This window comes from Puma concolor, chromosome C1 (assembly GCF_028749965.1).
Source record: "Puma concolor isolate L17-30 chromosome C1, mPumCon1.1.hap2, whole genome shotgun sequence".
In the NCBI taxonomy this organism is placed as follows: domain Eukaryota; kingdom Metazoa; phylum Chordata; class Mammalia; order Carnivora; family Felidae; genus Puma; species Puma concolor.
In genome coordinates this window covers 146,350,247-146,373,164 of record NC_141674.1, presented here as the reverse complement: position 1 = coordinate 146,373,164, position 22,918 = coordinate 146,350,247, and positions in this window count along the sequence as shown.

The following is a 22,918-nucleotide window of genomic DNA, read 5'->3' as shown; positions in this document are numbered from 1 at the left end:
GATTAGGACAGTGGCAGCAGAAAGAGGGAAGGAAAGAACAAGATAGGCACTTAGTAAATGTTCAACAACTTTTTTAAAGTGTAGTTTATGGAATTTCCATCTAATGGAATAAAGAAGGTAAGAAAGATTGAAGCAAGAACCCCAGTCGGCCATTTCGGTTGGCCCCGTTACAGAAAAGAAATATTTTGGCAGGAAATGCTTCCTCAGTAAAGCAAAGCCCATCAGATTCAGTGAAACATTTCTGTTAATAACTTGTCAAAGGGAAACGGTGTGGATGTTAGGTATCCATGCCAACATGTGCCAGCTTCTCACTTCTCAGAATATTTTGCCAAGGTATAGATGTAGAATGATTTCAGACTTTCACAGGCAGTGGAAAACGGACTGAAACAAGGATTTTAAAAATCAGGCCACCACACTCATCTTAATACTAAATCCAGAATCCATTCACTTTATTTCCTCTATCACAATATTCTAGTGGCTTTAACTGACATGCCGTGCATCCATTAATTTAATGAACAATTATCAGCTTAAAAGAAATTGGTCCATACTGTGCTTGGCAGTAGGCATCTACCCTTTGCAACTTGTGCTAATTAGAATAGGGTGCTTTTTAAAAATAAAACATTTTACTGCCATCTGCTGGCATAAAGTCATAATAACTCTAGAAATCCAAACTGATTATGAACGTGAATGCTGCAACCTGGAGCTGTTCCAAGCTGAACTCACGCAACTGCAAGCTTCAGTCCTGATAGGGATGCATACATAAACGAGGCACTGTTTCCTGATGAATATGCCCCACATTCCTCCCAACCAGGGTCATGTCATCGCACTTCCTGATTTCATTCTAATCCAAGAAAAGAGCTTCTCATTGACCCTGTTTGAGTTAGGTGTTTACTCATAGTGCATTACATTATGCACTAAGGAATAGAGTCATGAGGTAAGAATATGATTATAGGGCCCCACCCTGTTTGGAGCGGGGAGGAGTATGACATAAAAACAAAAGAAAAATAATTTAAAATAATGAAAACAAAACAGGATCTTGGGAACAAAATCTGTATCCAGTTAAGAGATGAGGAGCAGAGACCCACTGCTGGGCTAGCAGTCCATGGGTGTCTGATGCCTATGGCCAAGGGCAGTGCTGGACACCAGACATGGAGCTGAGAGCACACAGGAAGGGCAAGATACTGTCCTTTCAAGGCTTGCAAGGCTGTTTCTTATCTAGTCATGAATGCAATGTTTTCAAACGTGTGAGGTGCTGAGAAAATTTTCTCAAATGAAATTTTATGTTCAGAGACCAGTTCAGATAGGGAATAAGTCTCTGGGTAAAGAAGAGGTAGAATAGATAAACAAAGCATTATCTACTCACTTGACTTTCCATCTCCCACACCCTGTGGGAACTCTGATAATCTGGAGGCACTTAATTTTCTCTAAAACATAGTTTGGAATCTATGACAAACCTCTTTATTTGGATTATTTTTCTCATCCAGTGTATTCATGGCTTATATTTTTTTGGAAAATTATGAACACATACTTGTAAGATAATCTCTAAAATATGCACAAATTTTCAGGGCCATTGGGTGGCTCAAGGGGCTGTGTCTGACTCCTGGTTTGGGCTCAGGTCATGACCTCGTGGTTTCGTGAGTTCAAGCCCCATGTGGGGCTCTGTGCTCACAATGTGGAGCCTGCTTGGAATTCTCTCTCTCTCTCTCTCTCTCTCTCTCTCTGTCTCTCTCTCTGCCTCTCCCAAACTCATGCTGTGTCTCTCTCAAAAGAAATAAATAAACTTATTTTTTTTCAATAAAATAAAATATGCACAAATTTTCATACAATAGCTGTTGTTTTCTGGAACATGGAATCTATGAAACAACTATTTTTTAATTCATTTTTATTTTTAAGAGAGACAGAGAGCAAGCATGATTTGGGGAAGGGCAGAGGGAGAGAGAATCTTAAGCAGGCTCCACGCTCCACCTAAGGCATGGCTTGATCTCACAACCATGAGATCACAACCTGAACCGAAATCAAGAGTCGGATGTTTAACCAACTGAGCCACCCAGGCGCCGCTGAAACAACTATTTTAACTTGAGTTAAATGCACAGACATCAGAGATGAGAGAAAGAAATTTGAAAGACTTCAATGTAGATTTAAATTATATTTTATATGTAATTAGAAATAATCCTAAAGATTAATGTATTACTATCACATTGGTAATACAGCACGTTAAAGAATGTGCCATTTCATCAATATATTATAATTATATTTACATTGTCCTGGAACGTAATCATCTAGGAAGAATTGCTATCTTATCCTTAGAGAAAAGTGAGAAGTAAAATTCTAAGCTGAGGATCTTTTTTCCAGTTTTAAAAAGTCAAAGCTATAGCCTTACAGAAACAGGAGACAGAAATTTTGATGAGACAAGAGAGAAGGATTGTGGCTCATGGGGGAGAAATGATGTTATCATGACTTGGTGTAGAAAAAAGGAGAAATAATTGAGTATGGGAGGAGTATAAAAAACACCATAGGGTGGTACAGTTAAAAAAAAGAAATCATCTCTTTAGCCCAGTTACAAACCTGGAAGAGACTTGTTTCGATCTGAGTGTATTTAACCATGTGTGCAGGTCAAACACCATTTACATTCCTTTTTGTCACATTAATCATTGAAAAGGAATCACAGCTGGAGGCTTGTTTTTGCCTTTCTCATATTTATTCCATACATACATATGTTGCTAAGTCCAATTTATTGGAATTGACTTACTAGAGCTATGAGGTTGGTATTTCTTATGTGTAAGATAGTGCAAGTTATAGGTAACCAAAATTTATTAGCAGGGTGTCTAGACGTGTTATGAATACAGGTGGGTTGATTTCTAACTCAAGATCCTTAAATAATACCAAAATCTTTTTTTTTTTTTTTTTTTTTTTTACTATTTCAATTTTTACTTAAATTATAGTTAGTAAACATACAGTGTAACACTAGCTTCAGGAGTAGGATTCAGTGACTTGTCACCTAACCACAACATCCAATGCCCATCATAAAAACTGCCCTCCCCGATACTCATCACCTACCCAGCCCAACCCCTCCACCTCCCCTCCAGCACTCCTCACTTTATTCTCCGTAGTTAAGAGTCTTTCATATCCTTTGCCTCCCTCTCTCTTTTTTTCCTTCCCCTAGGTTCACCTGTTTTGTTTCTTAAACTCCACAGATGAGTACAATCATATGATATTTGTCTGTCGCTGACTTATTTCGTTTAGCATAATACAGTCTAGCTCCAGTCACATTACTGCAAATGGCAAGATTTCATTCCTTTTTATGGCATTCCTTTTATATGATATATAAATGGAATATATATACCACATCTTATTTATCCACTTATCAGTTGATGGACATTTGGGCTGTTTCCATGATTTGGCTATTGTTGATGGTGCTGCTATAAACATTGGGATGCATACGCCCCTTCGAATCAGTATTTTCATATCCTTTGGGCAAATACCTAGTAGCGTGATTTCTGGGTCGTAGGGAAATTCTACCTTTAAGTTTTTGAGGAATCTCCACACTGTTTTCCAGAGTGGCTGTCGTACCAGTTGGCACTCCCACCAACAGTGTAAGAGGGTGTGCCTTTGCATCCTTGCCAACATCTGTTGTTTCCTGAGTTGTTCATGTTAGCCATTCTGACAGGTGTGAGGTGGTATCTCATTGTGGTTTTGATTCGTATTTCCCTGATGATGAGTGATGTTGAGCATTTTTTCATGTATCTGTTAGCCATCTGAATGTCTTCTTTGGAAAAGTATCTATCCATATCTTCTGCCTAGTTCTTTACTGGATTATTGTTTCTTTGGGTGTTGAGTTTGCTAAGTTCTATATAGATTTTGAATGCTAACCCTTAATTCGTTATGTTATTTACAAATATCTTCTCCCATTCCGTTGGTGGCCTTTTAGTTTGTTGATTGTTTCCTTCGCTGTGCAGAAGCTTAATGAAGTCCCGACAGTTCATTTTTGCTTTTGTTTCCTTTGCCTCAGGAGACCTATCTAGCAAAACGTTGCTACAGTCGAGGTAAGAGGTTTCTCCCTGATTCTCCTCTAGGATTTTGATGATATCCTTTCTCACATTTAGGTATTCCATCCATTTTGAATTTATTTTTGTGTATGGTGTAAGAAAGTGGTCCAGGGGCGCCTGGGTGGCGCAGTCGGTTGGGCGTCCGACTTCAGCCAGGTCACGATCTCGCGGTCCGTGGGTTCGAGCCCCGCGTCGGGCTCTGGGCTGATGGCTCAGAGCCTGGAGCCTGTTTCCGATTCTGTGTCTCCCTCTCTCTCTGCCCCTCCCCCGTTCATGCTCTGTCTCTCTCTGTCCTAAAAATAAATAAACGTTGAAAAAAAAATTAAAAAAAAAAAAAAAAAAGAAAGTGGTCCAGTTTCATTCTTCTGCATGTTGTTGTCCAGTTGTCCCAACACCATTAGTTGAAGACACTGTCTTTTTTCCATTGGATGTTCTTTCCTGTTTTGTCAAAAATTAATTGGCCATATAATTGTGGGTCTACTTCTAGGTTTTCTATTCTGTTCCATTGATCTATGTGTCTGTTTTTGTGCCAAAACCATACTCTCTTGAGAACTACATCTTTGCAATATAGCTTGAAATCTGGAATCGTGATGCTTCCAGCTTTCCTTTTATTTTTCAAGATTGCTTTGGCTACTCAGTGTCTTTTTAAAATCCTACAAATTTTAGGATTGTTGTTCTAGTTCTGTGAAAAATGCTGGTGGTACTTTGATAGGGATTATATTAAATGTGTAGATTGCTTTGGGTTGAGTAGATAATATTTGTTTATAACAATATTTGTTTTTCCGATGCATGAGCATGGAAAGTTTTTCCATTTCTTTGTGTCATATTCAATTTCTTTCATAAATGTTTTCTAGTTTGTAGAGTACAGATCTTTTACCTCTTTGGTTAGGTTTATTCCTAGTATTTAATGGTTCCTTGATTTCCTTTTCTGCTACTCCATTATTGTTGTAAAGAAATGCAACAGATTTCTGTATTTAATTTTATATTCTGTGAATTTACTGAATCTGTGTATCAGTTCTAGCAATTGTTTGGTGGGGTCTTTTGGGTTTTCTACATAGAGTATCATGTCCTCTGTGAATAGTGAAATGGAAGTCCTAGGACTTCCCAGACTATGTTAAATAACAATGGTGGGAGTGGACATCCCTGTCTTATTCCTGACCATACAGGAAAAGCTGTTTTTCCCCATTGAGGATAATATTACCTGTGGTTATTTCAAATATGTCCTTTATGATGTTGAGATATGTTCCTTCTATCCCTATGTTGTTGAGGGTTTTTATCAAGAATGGATACTGTACTTTGTCAAATGCTTTTTTCTGCATCTTTTGTGAGGATCATACAGTTCCTATTATTTCTTCTATGAATGTGGTGTATCACATTGATTTGTTTGTGAATATTGAGCCACCCTTGTATCCCAGGAATAAATACCGCTTCATTGTAGTGAATGATTCTTTTAATGTACGGTTGAATTTGATTTCCTAGTATTTTGTTGAGAATTTTTGCATCCATGTTTATCAGGGATACTAGCCTGTAATTCTCCTTTTTAGTGGGGTCTTTCTCTGGTTTTGGAATCAAGGTAATGATGGCCTAGTAGAATGAGTTTAAATCTTTTTCTTTCATTTCTATATTTTGGAATAGTTTGAGGAGAATAGGCATTAACTCTTCCATAAGTGTTTGGTAGAGTTCCCCTGAGAAGCCATCTCTCCCTGGATTTTGTTGGATTTGAGGTTTTTGATTGCTGATTCAATTTCTTTGTTGGTTATCAGTCTGTTCAAATTTTCTATGTCTTCCTGTTTCAGTTTTGGTGATTGATATGTTTCTAAGAATTTATCCATTTCTTTCAGATTGCCCAGTTTGTTGGCATATAATTTTTCATAGTATTCTCTTATAATTGTTTGTATTTCTGTGGTGTTATTTGTAATCTATCCTCCTTTGTGATTTTATCTATTTAGGTCATTTCTCTCTCTCTCTCTCTCTCTCTCTCTCTCTCTCTCTCTCTCGCTCTTGATACGTCTGGCTAGGGGGTTATCAATTTTATTAATTCTTTCAAAAACCAGGTCCTAGTTTCATTGATCTGTTCTATTGCTTTTTTTTTCCATTTCTTTATCATTTATTTCTGCTTTAATTTTTATTATCTCCTTTCCTCTGCTGGCTCTAGGCTTCATTTGCTGTTCTTTTTCTAGCTCCTTTAGGTGTACAATTAGATTGTGTATTTGAGATTTTCTTGTTTCTTGAGGTAGGCCTGTATTGCCACATACTTCCCTCTTATGACCGCATTTGCTGCATCCTAAAGGTTTTGGACTGTCGTGTTTTCATTTTCATTTCTTTCCATGTATGTTTAAATTTCTTCTTTTGTTTCCTGGTTAACCCATTCATTCTTTAGTAGGATGTTCTTTAACCTCCATGTATTTGTGGTCTTTCCAATTTTTTTATGTGTTTGAATTCAAGATTAACAGTGTTAAGTTTGGAAAATATGCATGGTATGTTCTCAGTCTTTTTGTATTTGTTGAGACCTGATTTATGACCAAGTATGTGATTTATTCTAGGGAATGTCCCATGTGCACTCAAAAAGAATGTGTATTCTGTTGCTTTAGCATGAAATGTTCTGAATATATATGTTAAGTCCATCTGGTACAGTGGGTCATTCAAAGCCATTGTTTCCTTGTTGATCTTTGCTTAGATTATCTGTCCTTTTCTGTAAGTGGGGTGTTAAAGTGCCTTACTATTATTGTATTATTATTAATAAGCTCCTTTATGTTTTATATTTTTGGGTGCTTCAAATTAGGGTCATAAATATTTATAATTGTTAGATCTTCTTGTTTTTTTACACCTTTTATTATGATATAGTGTCCTTCTTTGTGTCACAGTCTTTGGTTTAAAATCTAGTTTGTCTTGGGGCGCCTGGGTGGCGCAGTCGGTTAAGCGTCCGACTTCAGCCAGGTCACGATCTCGCAGTCCGTGAGTTCGAGCCCCGCATCAGGCCCTGGGCTGATGGCTCAGAGACTGGAGCCTGTTTCCGATTCTGCGTCTCCCTCTCTCTCTGCCCCTCCCCCGTTCATGCTCTGTCTCTCTCTGTCCCAAAAATAAAAAAATAAAATAAAATAAAATAAAATAAAATAAAAATAAAATCTAGTTTGTCTTGTATAAGTATGGCTTCTCTAGTTTCCCTTTGACCTCCATTAACATGGTAAATAGTTCTCCATCCCCTCACTTTCAATCTGCAGATGTCTTTAGGTCTAAAATTAATCTCTTATAGGCAGAATATAGATAGTCTTATTTTTTTTTTTTATCCATTCTGATATTCTATTATCTTTTGATTGGAGCATTTAGTCCATTTACATTCAGAGTGATTAAGATATATATGACTTTAATGCCATTGTATTACCTAAAAAGTTGTTGTTTTTGGAGATTTTCTCTGTTCCTTTCTAGTCTTTGTCATTTTTGGTCTTTCTTTCCTACTCAAAAAGTCCACTTTAATACTTCTTGCAAGACTTGTTTAGTGGTCATGAACTCCTTTCATTTTTGTTTGTCTGGGAAACTGTTTATTTCTCCTATTCTGAATGACAACCTTGCTGGATAAAGTATTCTTGGCTGCATATTTTCCCCACTCAGCACATTGAATATATCATGCTACTCCCTTCTGGCCTGCCAAGTTTCTGTGGATAGATCTGCTGCTAACCTTATTTGTCTTTTCTTGTAAGTTAGGGATTTCTTTTGCCTTGCTGCTTTTAGGATTTTTTCGTTATTTCTGTATTTTGAAAATTTTACTGTAATATGTCCTGGTGTTGGGCTGATTTTGTTGATTTTGATGGGAGATCTCTGTGCCTCCTGGATTTGAATGTCTGTTTCCTTCTCTAGATTACAGAAGTTTTCAGCTGTATTTTCCTCAAATAAACCTTCTGCCCCTTTTCCCCTGTCTTCTTCTTCTGGGATTCTTATGATACAAATGTTATTACACTTTATGAGTTGTTGAGTACCCTGTCTACATTTGTGATCTGATATTTTTGTCCCTCTTCTTTACAATTTCATTATTTTGCATAATTTTAACTTCTATATCACTGATTCGTTCCCTCCACTTCTTCCATGCTTATTGTCATTACATCCAGTTGGTTTCATATCTCAGTTTAGCATTTTTTATTTTGTGCTGACTAGTTTTTAAGTGCTTTATTTCTCCAGTAAGGGATTCTGTGGCATCTTCTATGCTTTTCTTAAGCCCAGCTAGTATCCTTATGATGTTGTAAGTTCTGGATTGGGCTTATTACTTATATCTGCTTTCATTAGATCCCTTTTCTTTTTCTTTCTTTTGGGATGAATTTATCCTTGGCATTTTGTCTAGGTCTCTGTCTTGTCTATGTTAGAAAAGCTTGTTATGTTTCCTGCTTCTGAGAGTAATGGTTTTATTTTTTATTAATTAATTAATTATTTTTTATTTTAGAGAGAGAGTGAATGAGTCCGGGAGAGGGGCAAAGGTGGAGAGATAATCCTAGGCAGGCTTCATGCTCAGTGAGGAGCCCAACATGGGACTCAATCCCACAGCTTTGGGATGATAACCTGAGCTGAAATCAAGAGTCAGATGCTCAACCAACTGAGCCATCCAGGTGCCCTGAGAGTAGTGGCTTTACTAAGAAGAGATCATATACTGTCCAGGGCCTGGTGCTTCCGGAAGTGTTTCTGGTGTATGCTGTGTGCACTCTGCTGCTATATTTTGGCTGCTCTTTCCCTCAGGTCAGTCTTCTGCAGAGATTCTCCTTGCCTGCAGTGGGAATTTTTGGACCTTTTCCAGTGTGTGGTCAGTTTTAACTAGGTGTGTTCTGGTCTGCTTGTTAAAAGAGGCCTGGTCTTATTTCCACTAGAGCACAAGCTTTGCAACAAAGCTTTGCTTTGGTCCTCAGGGAGGATTTTACCATGCTAGGGCTGATGCAGGTTTGTCCCATACAAGGGCAGTTGTACCAATGTGCGTAAGCTTAGAGTTTAGAGTAAAGCACAGAAAAAAGCCAGTGTCCAGGTTAGCTGTCCTCAGCAAGTGTCTCTGCCCCTATGCTAAGGAAAGAGCAAGCTCAAAGGCCCCCAGTAGCTCTTTTGTCCCCTGAGAGGCAATGCTACCCCTCCCAAGTGTGCTCCAAGAGGGGAACTGTCTCTCCCATTGAATCCCAGGGGATCGTCAGATCACACAGTCTGCTCCAGGGCCTTTGCCCTCCTTATCTACAGGAGCACCACTGTGTCCACTGGACTCCACATCAACCATGGCACGGATTTTTGAAACTCTAGTCTTTGAACTGTGTTTGTTGTAAAAACTCACGATAATCAGCCCCTTTCATATTCCCAGTCAATAGTTCGGGGTAAGTGTTCTTCTTGTTCCATCCTCTGTGTGCTTTCTCTAAATTTCTCTCTCTCTCTCTCTCTCTCTCTCTCTCTCTCTCTCCTCTCTCTCTCTCTCTCTCTCAATCTCTCTCCCAACTTGTCTCTCTCCTCTCTCTGTGATCAGAGCTTCCGCCTCCACAGCACCCGTGATTTTCTCCTCCAAATCACATCTCCACAACTCTTATCCTCCACTGTGTGGCCTCTTCACTCCTTCTAATTGTGAAACTTGTTCTCTCAGTCCTCATATCAATTTCTTGGGTGCTCAGGATGATCCGATATTTATCTAGCTGTGTTTGAGTGACAAAGCAGGCTTAGGGTCCTCCTACTACTCCACCATATTAATTCCCCTCTCAATAACACCAAAATTTTGTTATTATCTCTGACAGAAACCTATAGAACTTCTTTATTTTTCTATATAGCATGTTTATATTTGTGTATGCATATAAATATATGTGTGTATACATGTATGTTTTTATATACATACACAAATTTCATCATTTGGAGAAAGGTTTATTTTAAGCCTTAGAATGTCTCCCACAGATTTCTGGATTGGCTGAGTACACTAAAGAAATGCTTTGGGAGTGGGATTTATTTCTTTTTATGTAACTATTTAATTGTAACTTTTAGGTTAATTTTGAGAAGCATAGAAAGGGCTACTTAGAGGCTTACAGACAAAGAAAAAAGAAAAATGAGGTAGTTGGATAGGGAAGAGGGATTCTGGAAAAGAAATATTTAAAACAGATGATTATGAAAGCAGATGTATGATACGTAATGTAACCACCCCTTCCTTATTTATTCAGTAAAATATTTTTATTGATAATATATTAGAGAGTATAATCTATTTTTAGTATGAGACACAGCACAAAGTTTTTCATCATTAGCAGGAACAATGGTTGATGAGGAGAAAAATATTATGCTTACGAGATTATATCTATCATCTATCTATCCATCCATCCATCTCTCTTGTAATTCTCTTGGAAGCAGACACAAGATAAATATATACATAGAAACAGACAATAAGAGATAAAACAATGGAAGGTTCTTTACCGGAGGCTAGAACTGTGCATTCTTCTCACAACTGGATAACATTTATAAAAATTTGAATATAAAATTTATGGAAAATTATCAATGAATTCTAATTATGAATAATTTAACATTTAGACATATCAATCCATCTGCAATATTTTATTTCTTCACTGATTTATACTAACATCACCATAAAATAAGCCTTTTTTTATTTGAAAGAGAGAGAGAGAAAGAGAGAAAACGTGAGCATGTGAGTGGGGGAGGGGCAGAGCGCGAGGGAAAAGAAGAGAGAGAATCTTAAGCAGGGGCCACGCCCAGCATGGAACTGTATATGGGGCTTGATCTCACGACTGTGAGATCATCACCTGAGTGGAAATCAAGAGTTGGACACTTAACCAACTAAGCCACCCAAGTGCCCCCAAATAAGCTTTTTTGTCTCATTTTCTCTAGGTCTCACAAACTGGAAATTTGTACCTTATGATATATAATATTTTCAAGTTAGGTTGTGTCAATAAGTAGGAAAACACATTCATTACAGATGATGTAGTACACATCGAAAGTTTATACAAATTTTTCAGATGAAAGAAAACATGTAAAAATCTGAATGCAATGTTTGAATTATTTTGGGTATTAATTCTACAAGTTATTTCCAGTACACTGTTAACATGCTGGTATGTTAACACTTTAAGGGTCTCAAATGTGCATTTAATTTATATTTAATAACACAAGTTTTGCTTATGAAAACCAAGTCAATTATTGAAAGCATTTCCCAAGGTTTAGCAATTATTTAAGAGCTGCATTTATTATAAAGTAATTAGCTCAAATGGCATGTTCATGAAAGCAGATTTAGAACAACTTTACATATTGGTACGGAAGGGAAATGCTTAATACCAATATAGCTGAAAATATTCAAATTTTATTTAATCTGGCAGGCATTTTGTTTTCAACAAAGGGACAAATATGTATTTTCAAGTGGCTTTTTAACATTTTCAAGATGGAAAATCACCATATTTATAGCGATAATTTTGTATAAAATAAAAATGTCAAAATTAATTGAATGACGCAAAAAATTCAAGAGAGCTCTTATTCTGTTTTATCTATTTTATTAACTTTCTTATTTGAAGTATATCCTATATGCAAAAGTAATTATGTGTTGTACATATGACATAATAAGATGAAACAAAATTAAAACATCATGATTCAGCTTGTAAATTATAGCACAAAGTTGAATCCTCCTAGGTACATTAACTGGCCACATAACCTTCTTTCTTCCCAGAGGTAACCACCATTCTGAATTTTAGGTTATTTATTCCCTTGGTTTGCTTTATAGATTCACACACACACACATACACTCATAACTAATATATGATTTGTTTTTGCCTTGCTTTAAACTATGTAATACATAAATACATTGTAAAGAAAATATATTTATACATTTAAAATTAATATTCTATTGTATACATATTCAAGTAATGTATATATAAGTGTAATATACATTTAGCCCTTCCTTGTTAAGAAATTTTGAAATGTTGCTTAATATATTTTTGTTTTCTCTGTTGTGAACAAAGCCATTATTAACATTCTTGCACATAGCCATCACACGTGTGTAAAAGTCAATGTGAGTGAAATAGTTATAGAACATGTATATGTTTATCTTTAGTAGTTAATAATAAATTCTTCCAAAGTTGTTCTACCAGAGATTTGTAAGAGTTTAGATTGTTTTATATTGTCACCATCCTTGATAATGTCAGACTTTACTTTTTCTTTAATTTTGTAAGAGTAAAATAATATCAAATGGTGGTTTTGTTTTCATTTTAATGATTAACAGTGAAGTTGAGCAATTTTTACATTTAAAAATAATGTGGTTCCTCTTTTTTGAAATGCAATAAAAAACAAGCAAGTATCACCAATAAAAACTCCATAAAGAAAATGCAATGAGGGGCGCCTGGGTGGCGCAGTCGGTTAAGCGTCAGACTTCAGCCAGGTCACGATCTCGCGGTCCGTGAGTTCGAGCCCCGCGTCGGGCTCTGGGCTGATGGCTCGGAGCCTGGAGCCTGTTTCCGATTCTGTGTCTCCCTCTCTCTCTGCCCCTCCCCCGTTCATGCTCTGTCTCTCTCTGTCCCAAAAATAAATAAACGTTGAAAAAAAAAAATTTAAAAAAAAAAAAAAAAAAAAAAAAAAAAAAAAAAAAAAAAGAAAATGCAATGATACTGACTTATAACTTCTCCCAAAGGTTGTAAACATAGTATGAGAACCCAATAATTAAAACAGTACAGAACTTTGTCATATATATTGTGTCAATGTAATCCAATTAAAAATCTAGAAATGGATCTTAATATAAATGGACATTTAGTACGTGATAGAAGTCTCATATGTAATCTATGAGAGAAAGTAAACTTTGCAATAAATTATGGTTGAAGTCCTAGTTAGTCATCAGAGAAAAAAATGATAATAAAATAATAATTTATGAGCTGATCAAAGTTCTAAGGGTAAAAAGGAGACAAAAAAAATAGATAACAAGCATCCAAACTGGAAAAAAATGTTAACTATTTACAGATGACATAATAAGTATATATAGAAAACCCTAGGGGTGCGTGGGTGGCTCAGTCAGTTGGGCATCCAACTCTCGATTTTGGCTTAGGTCACGAGCTGCTCATGGGATGTCAGGCTCTGCACTGATGGTGTTGAGCCTGCTTGGGATTCTCACTCTCCCTCTCTTTCTCTGTCCCTCTGTCTCTCACTTTCTCTCTCTCTCTCTCTCTCTCTCCCTCTCAAAATAAATAAATAAAACATAAAAAATCCTAAAGACTCTATAAAAAACTATTAGAACTAATAAATTAATTCAGTAAAGTTGCAGGATACAAAATTAACATACAAAATTATCTTACATTTCTATATACTAATAATGAACTATTAGATTGTAAGAAAACAATCCTACTTGCAATTTCATAAAAAACAGAAAACCTAGAAATAAAGTTAACCAATGAAGTTAAAAAGCCTATACTCTGAAAACCATAAAATAGTGATGAAAGAAATTGAAGATGGTATGATAATTGAAAAGATATACTATTTTCATGGATTGGAAGAATTAATATTGTTAAAATGTCCATGTTACCCAAAGCAAACGATAGATTTGATGTGATACTTAACAAAATACTAATGTAGCATTCTTCACAGAACCAGAACAGATAATCTCCAAATTGTATAGAACCATGAAAGCCCCCAAGTAGCCAAAGCAATCTTGAGATAGAATAATAAAGCTGTGAGTATCACACTCCCTGGTTTCAAACTGTATTACAAAGCTTTAGAAATCAAAATAGTATGGTAATGTCACAAAAACAGACACATAGATCAATGGAACACAGTAAGAGCCTAGCAATACACCCACGTTTATGTGGTCAACTAATCTACAACAAAGGAGGGAAAAATATGCAATGCTAAAACGACAGTCTCTTCAGTAAGTGGTGCTGGTAAAACTGGACAACTACATGCAAAAGAATGACACTGGATGACTTCCTTAACACCATATACTAAAATAAACTCAAAGACTTGGATACAAGATGGGAGACCATAAAACTTCTAGGAGAAAATATAGGCAGTAAGCTCTTTGGCATTAGGCTGAGCAAAGTTTCGAGGATCTTTTGTCTCCTCAGGCAAGGGAAACAAAAGCAAAAATCAACAAATGGGATTACATCAAACTAAAAAGCTGTACAGCAAAGGACACCATCAACAAAATGTAGAGGCAACCTACTGAATGGGCGAAGATATTTATAAATCATATATCTGATAAGGGCTCAATATCCAAAATGTATAAAAAACTCACGTATCTCTATATCAATAAACAAAAAAAAGGGGTGACAGAAGACCAGAAAAGACATTTTCTACATACGTATAGATGTCCAACAGACTCATGAAAAGATGTTAAACACACTAATCATCAGTGTAAAGGACATCAAAACCATGAGATACCGGTTCACATCTGTCAGAAAGGCTATTATCAAAAAGACAAGAAATAGCTAGTGTTGGTGAGGACGTGGAGAAAAAGAAACCGTCTACACTGTTGGTGGAAATGCAAAATGGTACAGCCACTGTGGAGACATTAGAGAAGATTCCTCAAAAATTAAAATTACAAATACTATATGATCTTGCGATTCCACTTCTGGCCATTTATCTGAGGAAAATTAAAACACTAAATAGAGATTTGTAACTCTATGTTTATTTCAATATTATTTACAACAGCCAAGATATGGAAGCAACCTAAGTGTCTGTGGATAGACGAATAGATAAAGAAGATACAACTATATATACAAAAATATATGCTATCGCTCAGCCATAAAAAGGAATTTGTGACAACATGGATGTACCTAGAGGGTATTATTCTAAGTAAAATAAATAATACAGAAAAAGATAAGTATCATATGATTTCACCTATATGTAAATTCTAAATACAAAACACACACACACAAATAGACATGTAGATACAGAGAACAACTGGTGATTACCATAAGATAAGGGGCTGGGGGACTGGCAAAATAGGTGAAGGGGTTAAAAGATATAAACCTCCAGTTATAAAATATATAAGCCATGGGGATATAATGTACAACATAGGGAATAGAGTCAATAATATGTTAACAACTGTGTATGGTGACAGGTGGTAGCTAGACCTACCATGGTGATCTTGGTGACTTTGATTATAGTGACTTTGTAATGTATATAAATGTTGAAGCCCTATTCTGCAACTGAAACTAATGTAATACCGTATATCAACTACTCTTCGATACAAATAAATGAATGTAAAAAGAAAATAAAAGAACAACTAAAAAGACCTGAATTAATTTTTTTACATCCTTAGAGTTGGGCAGTAATAGAGAGGAAATAGTGAGGCCATAAATGAAAGGATGCATAAATCAAATTACATTAAAAAATTTAAATCATGCATAAAAGAACACACTTAGTCAAAGGAAAATGAATCATGGGAAATGTGTGTGTATATATGGGTGTGTGCCATTTAGACCATTTAGCCCATAGATAGGGCACATTTCACTATTGTTAAAATTGTTAAGGGAGTTATAGGTAAACTCTCTTTTTCTTCTCATGGGGTGTTTTAAAGATCTTGTCTTTTTTCTGTTCTGCTATTTTACTACATGTGTCTGGAATTGATTTTATACATCTATAATTTTATACCACATTTGGCTTTATCAACATTTTTTTTTTCCTATTTCCACTTTATCTACTTCTGGAACTATGATTAAGAATATATTAAAAGACATGCTCCCAAAATTTTAATTCTTGTTTAAAATTCTCAAACATTTTTTGATGGTTATATATTCTGATTTAGTGACTATGTGATTTATTCAACTCTATCTAGGAGCTTATCCATTCTCTCCCATCTCAATCTAATTCTATTTAACTCATATTTTTCTCATTTTATAATTTCAATTTAATTTCTAGAAGTTCTGTTTATTTTTCAAAGACTTCTACTCATTTTCATAGCTTCTCTTATCTTTTTTATAGCTTCAAGATTTGCTCTTTTGTTTGTTTTTTAACTCTCATGATTCATGACATTTATGGGACTGACTATATACATAGTCAAAATTGTATATATACACATATAAATTATATACATTTTATATATGTATTCTAAGGTTAGTAGCAAATCTTGCTTATTGGGTTTTGTTTGCCAATTTTTTTAAAAAAATTTTTCAATGTTTATTTATTTTTGAGAGAAAGAGGGAGCATGAACTGGGGAGGGGCAGAGAGAGAGAGAGGGAGACACAGAATCCGAAACAGGCTCCAGGCTCTGAACTGTCAGCACAGAGCCCGGTGAGGGGCTCCATCCCACCAACTGCGAGATCATGACCTGAGCTGAAGTCAGACACTTAACCAACTGAGCCACCCAGGTACCCCTTGTTTGGCGATTCTTATTCTGTGTTCATATTCCTTAGAATGTGTGGCCTTGATGGAGCAACCAAATGAAGACTTGCCCTCCTACCATAAACAATAATAAAACATGACAAAATATATGAACCAACCATTTCAGAAAATAAGAGAAGGGAAATAAACCAGGGGAGCCCTAAGTTCACCTGTGTTTTCTCCCCAGAGACATTTTGGACCATGGTATCTGAGGATGAATCCATTCAAAGATAAGTAACCTTGTTGAGTTGAGGAGTAATGGAGACAAATAGAATGTATGAGTACATGAGAAATCCTATGGGACTTGAGAACACCAGAGATGAGGGCGCAGTTGTCTCCTAGAAATGTATGTTAATATAAAAACACAGGTACTCAATGAAAGAAGGGAAGAATGCTATGCCATGTAGTCAATAATCCCCAGAAGACTGAAGTGTTTGTGTTAATATATGACAAGTTCTTCACTACTATTATCAGAGATAAAGAGGAAAACTTTCAGTGGCAAAGGAGTCAATTCTTCAAGAAGATATATAAATCCTGATTGTGTATTTACATAGAGATAGTTATTCAGAAAACATGAGTGTCGAACTGGAAGGAGAAATACACAAATCTACATTTATATTTGAAGATTTCAAAGTACTCTCAGTAACTGATTTAAAAATACAGTTAGAAAACCGGTAAATATATAGAAAACTTGAACATTCTCATTCAAAGTGGTCTCAAGCACATTTTATAGAGCAAACTAACAATGGCAGAATTCACATTCTTTCAAAGTACAAGTGAAAGATTCTACAAAATGGACCATATATTGTGCCATACAAAATTCATGAAGTTTACATGATTAAAATAAATAGAACACATTTTCCGATGAAAATTGACTCTCTGTATAAATCAGTAATGAAAAATAAATCGAAAAACTCCAAAATATTTTAAAGGTAAATTCCTAATTTCTAAACAAAATTTTTATAGGTCAGAAATAAGGGTAATTAGACATATTTTTAACTTAATGAGTACTAAATCAGAACATGTCACAGTGTGTATGAGGCAGCTAAAGTATTGCTAGAGGCAAATCTATAATTTAAATGCTTGTGCTAGACAAAATAAAGATCTGGCATCAAAAATTCTGATTTGACCTTAATCTAGTGAAAAATAAAACAAGTCAAATGCAAAAGAAGGAAAGAGATGAGAATAAAAGTATGAATCAGTGGAATAGAAAATAGAAAAAAGTAATAGAGACAAGTCAGTGGAATCTGAACTGAGATTTTCTAAAAGACTAAGATTGTTGGTGTGCCTGGGTGGCTCAGTCGGTTAACTGTCTGACTCTTGATTTTGGCTCAGGTCATGGTTTGGCAGTGGTGGGTGCATCGGGCTCAGCACAGAGCCTGCTTGGGATTCTCTCTCTCCTTCCCTCTCTCTCTCTCTGCCCCTTCTCTGCTTCTGCTCTCTCTCAAATAAATAAACTTAAAGAAATGCAAAAAACAAAAAAAAAGACTGATAAGATTGTTAAACTTTAGCTAGATTGGTACAGAAAAAATATCACAAATTACCAGTTTCAAAGATAAGAGAAGAATAGTAAACAAGAATTTAAAAGTATTATAAACAACTCTAGTCTGATAATTCCAACAATTTATATGAGATGGCAAATTTCCTGAAATGCGCACATCTAAACTTGAGACTTAAATGGTAAAACTTCTACAAGAAAATATAGGAGAAAATCTTTGTAACATGAAGGAAGGCCAGAATTTTTGGGTGAAAAAATTAAAACAATTAACCAAAAAAGGTGATAAAATTGAATCCACCTAAATTTATATAGTTAATATTGGAAAGATACCATTAAGGATGTGAAGAGCACTTTTGGTTTTGTTTTTTTGGTTTTTGAAGTGAAAGGCACTTAATGAGGAAAATATAATATGTATATCTTAAAGGACTTTTATTCAGAATATAAAAAAATGATTGGAACTCAACACTAGGCAATACAATTTTTAAAAAAGCATTTAAAGGATATTAACAAACACATATCCTCTGCCCTAGAAAATACATAGCAGCTATATGCCAATATAAATGCATCCACACGTATATACAGCTAAAGCTATATAAGAGTACTCATGATAGCATCATTCATAACAGCCCCAAACTGAAAACAATTTAAATATTCATCAGCAGTAGAAAATATATCATGGTGTACTCATACTATTGTATATTACATGTTAGTTTAAACTATTGTTGCATTCTACAATGTGGGCCCACTTCAAATCACAAGGTTGAGTGTCAAGGCTGTATTCGTTAAAGCTTTGATTTTGTAAAGGTCACAAGTAAAACCATCTATGGCAATGGTGATTGGGGATAGATATTATGAGAACATCTGAGGCACTGGTAACTTTTTGTTAGTATTGTTATTGCATTTTTTCTAATTTCCCATTTCCCTTTCTTTCTTTCTTTCTTTCTCTTTCTTTCTTTCTTTCTTTCTTTCTTTCTTTCTTTCTTTCTCTTTCTTTCTTTCTTTCTTTCTTCCTTTCTTTTTTGTTTATTAGATTTTATTTCTTAGAGAAGTTTTAGGTTTATGGCAAAATTGAACAGCAGGTACAGAGATTTCTCATATGTCCCTTATCTCCACACATGCAGAACCCCCTCTATTATCACCATCTACCCCCAGAATGGTATGTTTCGTACAACTGATGAACCTACATGACACATCAAGATCACCCAAAGTCCATGGTTGCTGGTGATGTTTTATTTCTTGACCTTATGTATTAAATAACATAGCACGTCAGAGATTTGGGGGGAGGTGCTCTCAGAAATGTAAGCTTTAAAGGAGGGAGAGAAGACTGATTGGACACAGGAAAGCAGAACTGCAAAAATGGCCTCAGCTGAACCTATACCTATGGGACATTTAGAAGATGGGATAACTTTTAGTGTTTCTCAAAATTGAGGTAAGACTGTCTGGACATTGTAGCTCTGCAGTGACAAGTCATTGTCCTTCAATGAAGGATGTCCAAGAGAAGTGGCACAATCTGGGGTAAGATTTAGACACAGCTTAGACACAACTATCAACTTGATGGAATGAGAGTCTCAGTCATTGTTACGGGCTGAATTGTGTCACCCCCAAATTTGTGTATTAAAGTCCTAACCCTCAGGACCTCAGAATGTGATTTTATTCTGTGACACCCAGTCAGGAGTATTTCGTCATGGAAGCTGCATCTAACTAAGTCAATCATGAAAGGGAGATCTGGGTGAAACACCACAGAATTTACTACAACCCACTCCTTGCCCTGTTTTTATCTACTTATTTTGTGTACAAAGTTAACCCCAAGTGTGAAGAGTTTCTCCAGGATTCTAGCTGGCTTTTCTTTTTCCTCCCCAGAGAAACTTAAGACAGGAAGGTTACTGAGATGAATCATAGGTCAGTAGCTGCAGCTTATCTAGAGAACACAATTGGTATCACCGCCTTCTTTACAGCCATGAGATGTAGGATAATCTTCCTCATCCTTAGCTCACACTTCTGCTGGTCTCTATGGCTTATTTTGTGAGAGAACTGAGCCATTGGTCACCATGCCCTCTCAGACCTGTTACACTTTTTTCATTTACCATCAACACTGTGCAGAGGGTAGCAAGAGGTACTGTGTTACGCTATGTGGTCGACAAACATACTCTTCCCCTTCTCTGTTGTAGCTCTATTTCTTCCGGAAAATTGGGGCCAACTCAGTCTGCCAGTATTTCCTTGATGTGTTCTTTGGGGACAAGAAGCCAAAGGAGACATCGTGATGGTCACATCTCAAGCTTCACGGGGCTTGAGCAATGTCCTCCGGTGGAAGTGTTCTCTCTCTGGGAACCAGGATATCTGAACTCAAGCTTCTAAGAACTGTCCATTTTAGGAACTGATTAGTAATACTTCTTGTGATCTTTGTCATGGTATGAAATCTTTTATCATGGGACAGACCTTCCATATTAATAAAATTCTCCTTATCTAAATTTATCTCTCAAACCCACATATACATATATAGCACCATCAGAATTGAGTTTTATATACTCTGGTGTCTCTTGCTGATTTACATGTCTAGGTTCTGCAGCAACTTCTGCAACTGCCTTTTTTCCTCTTTAACAAACCCATAATTTCTTCAGCGACTTTATGCTAACCATACTTATCAGTCTAGTGTACAGGATGGGAGAAGGTGGTAGATGCTGAGGCTTGTGCATATGATTTCTTTTATCAGAGTTTTTCTGCATCATACTCGAGCCAGGGGGATCACTGGCCTCTAACAAGGAGTGGGCCAATTCTTCAGGCCCAGAGAGTTCAGGGGAATCTGACACTTGAAATGTTCAAGTGTATTGACTCAGATCTCTTATTCCGAATCCAGAGTCTCACTACTTACCGATTAATGCAATGATCTTAGCATAGCAGACATCCTGGGATTGAATGTCACCCTTCTCTGGAGCTCTGCTACCACTATAATTAAGTCCTGGACCTGACGATCACCTTTTTTCTGCCCTCTTGCTTCAGCAAATGAGTCTTTTTATATGCTGCCAAAGAAGCCCTCTGACTTTCACACTTCACCTTAAATTGGTGATTAATCACAGTAGTCTTTCATTGTTTTTCTTCAAAGCATGCTTAGTCCTATCCAATTACGTGGTCTTTGTAATTATTATTTTGCCCCGAATGTCTCAAATGCTTGAGATGGTATATCACCATTGCATTCATTTTGATTAGTATTCCAGTCTAGCTCACCACCAGTGTAAGTTTTAACAATTGCATTGCTACAGTATGTTACAAGCTATCAGTATTCTCTCTACCACCTGTAATTAGAGTCCTTGTTGTCAGGGGGTCAGTGAATGAGCCACTTCTAAAATTCCCACTTTAAATTCTGCTTTCTAGGATCAATTCTATTACCAGCTCTCTCAGGTCATGACCTTTTGGAAATAGACGCTGCGGCAGAAATTTGCATTCATGGATTCTTGGGGAAAATATCTGTAAAGGAGTGAAAGAAGCAGAGTTGGACAGAAAAAGAAGTTGAGCTGCAAACAAATGGGAGGAGCTTCAGCTGACCCAGGGGTGAGCTTTGGGGCTTAGAAAGACTTTGAGACGTGTCTTATTGAAGGCAAGGGTATTGGGCCTTGTACTTTCTGGGATGAGTTCTGTTCCAGGGAGGTAATGTAACCTTGAAAAAGGCAACAACTTTTGGCCAACCACAGTTTCTACAGACACACTTTGTTGTGAGGGGCCAACACTCTCAACAACTGAAGGAATGAATCTCTTACTCTCAAGAAGAGAATTTCAGCGGCATACACAGTATCCTTTACATATAGGAAGTGATTACATGGATGTGGTCGCTTCTTCATAATTCACGGACTGTACATTTAATGCTTTTTGAATTTTTATACATGAACATTTTTAAATAAAAAATATTAAAAATTGGAAGGTAAAGCGTAACGGCAATGGTTGTGGAAACTGGAGAGCAAGCACAGCAACTCTGGGCCAAGAGATAGCCAAGCGCGGGGGCGAGATGCAATTGGGAGAACTGCCCTGTTGCTTTTTGTGTGCTTGTATTTCACCTGCCTATTTGCAGTATTTCCCGTGGTTGTGTCAGGTGAATGAATGAATAACTAAATGAAGTTCTTTTTCAATCTCTTGCTTTGGGAGTTTTTTATATCCTTGTAGTTCTTCATTTGCCAGAAAGTTGAGCTATCTGATCATGTACTGCCCTCTACTGATTTTATGTTTGTAGAAATGCAAACATAAGCAGGAGCTTCCGCTGACCCAATGGTGAGTTTTCAGGCTCAGACAGCCTCTGACATTTGTCTTATTCAAGGCAAGGGTGTTGGGCCTTTGTATTTACCTGTGTATACAGGCCATGTATTTATTAATTTAATATATGTGTATTGATGCTGTGTAGAAGGACATTAGAGAGAGATAAGCAAGAAGCACCCCCCTCAGAAATCTGCCTTGTGAATATTAATAGACAGGCGCAATTCATGTGGAGACATCGTGTGTTCTTTAAAGGATGAAATTTGAGACTTTCAAAAGTGAACCGTAAACACTAAGTTCTTCTGAATGGAAGAATAACAAAAGTTGGTGGTTATAAATTGGTACAGTGAAGATGAAAAAGTCCAGGAGAAAAAAAGAAAAAGGAGCATGAATACAGCATTACACAGAGCTTGGGTTTACTGTAGTTCATAAATAATTTTCTATGGTGGAAAAAAAGGACCATTCACTTTATTAGGTGTAGGAATTAATATATATATTTTTAAATTTTATGATGATGCCTTAATTGTGCAAAGTTATGATTGTTGTGCATTAAACAAGTCTTTAGCAAAATATCCTACCTACAAAAAATAACATATTTTAAAGAAGTTGTAGAATCATATGAAGTGAGAAATGAAAACGAGATTGGCAACAGGTGTTAAGTCAAAATAAGTACAAAGAATTATGCCGTGATAGGTGACAGAACACAGAGTGTCTCTGATAAATATAAGATTTCTTTGGCAGTAGATTTTGTTCAAAATCTTATTGGGCTTTTTGATCTAGGTGCTTCCACCACTTTTCATGTACTAATGGCAACATCAAAAGGGCCTATCTTGACAAA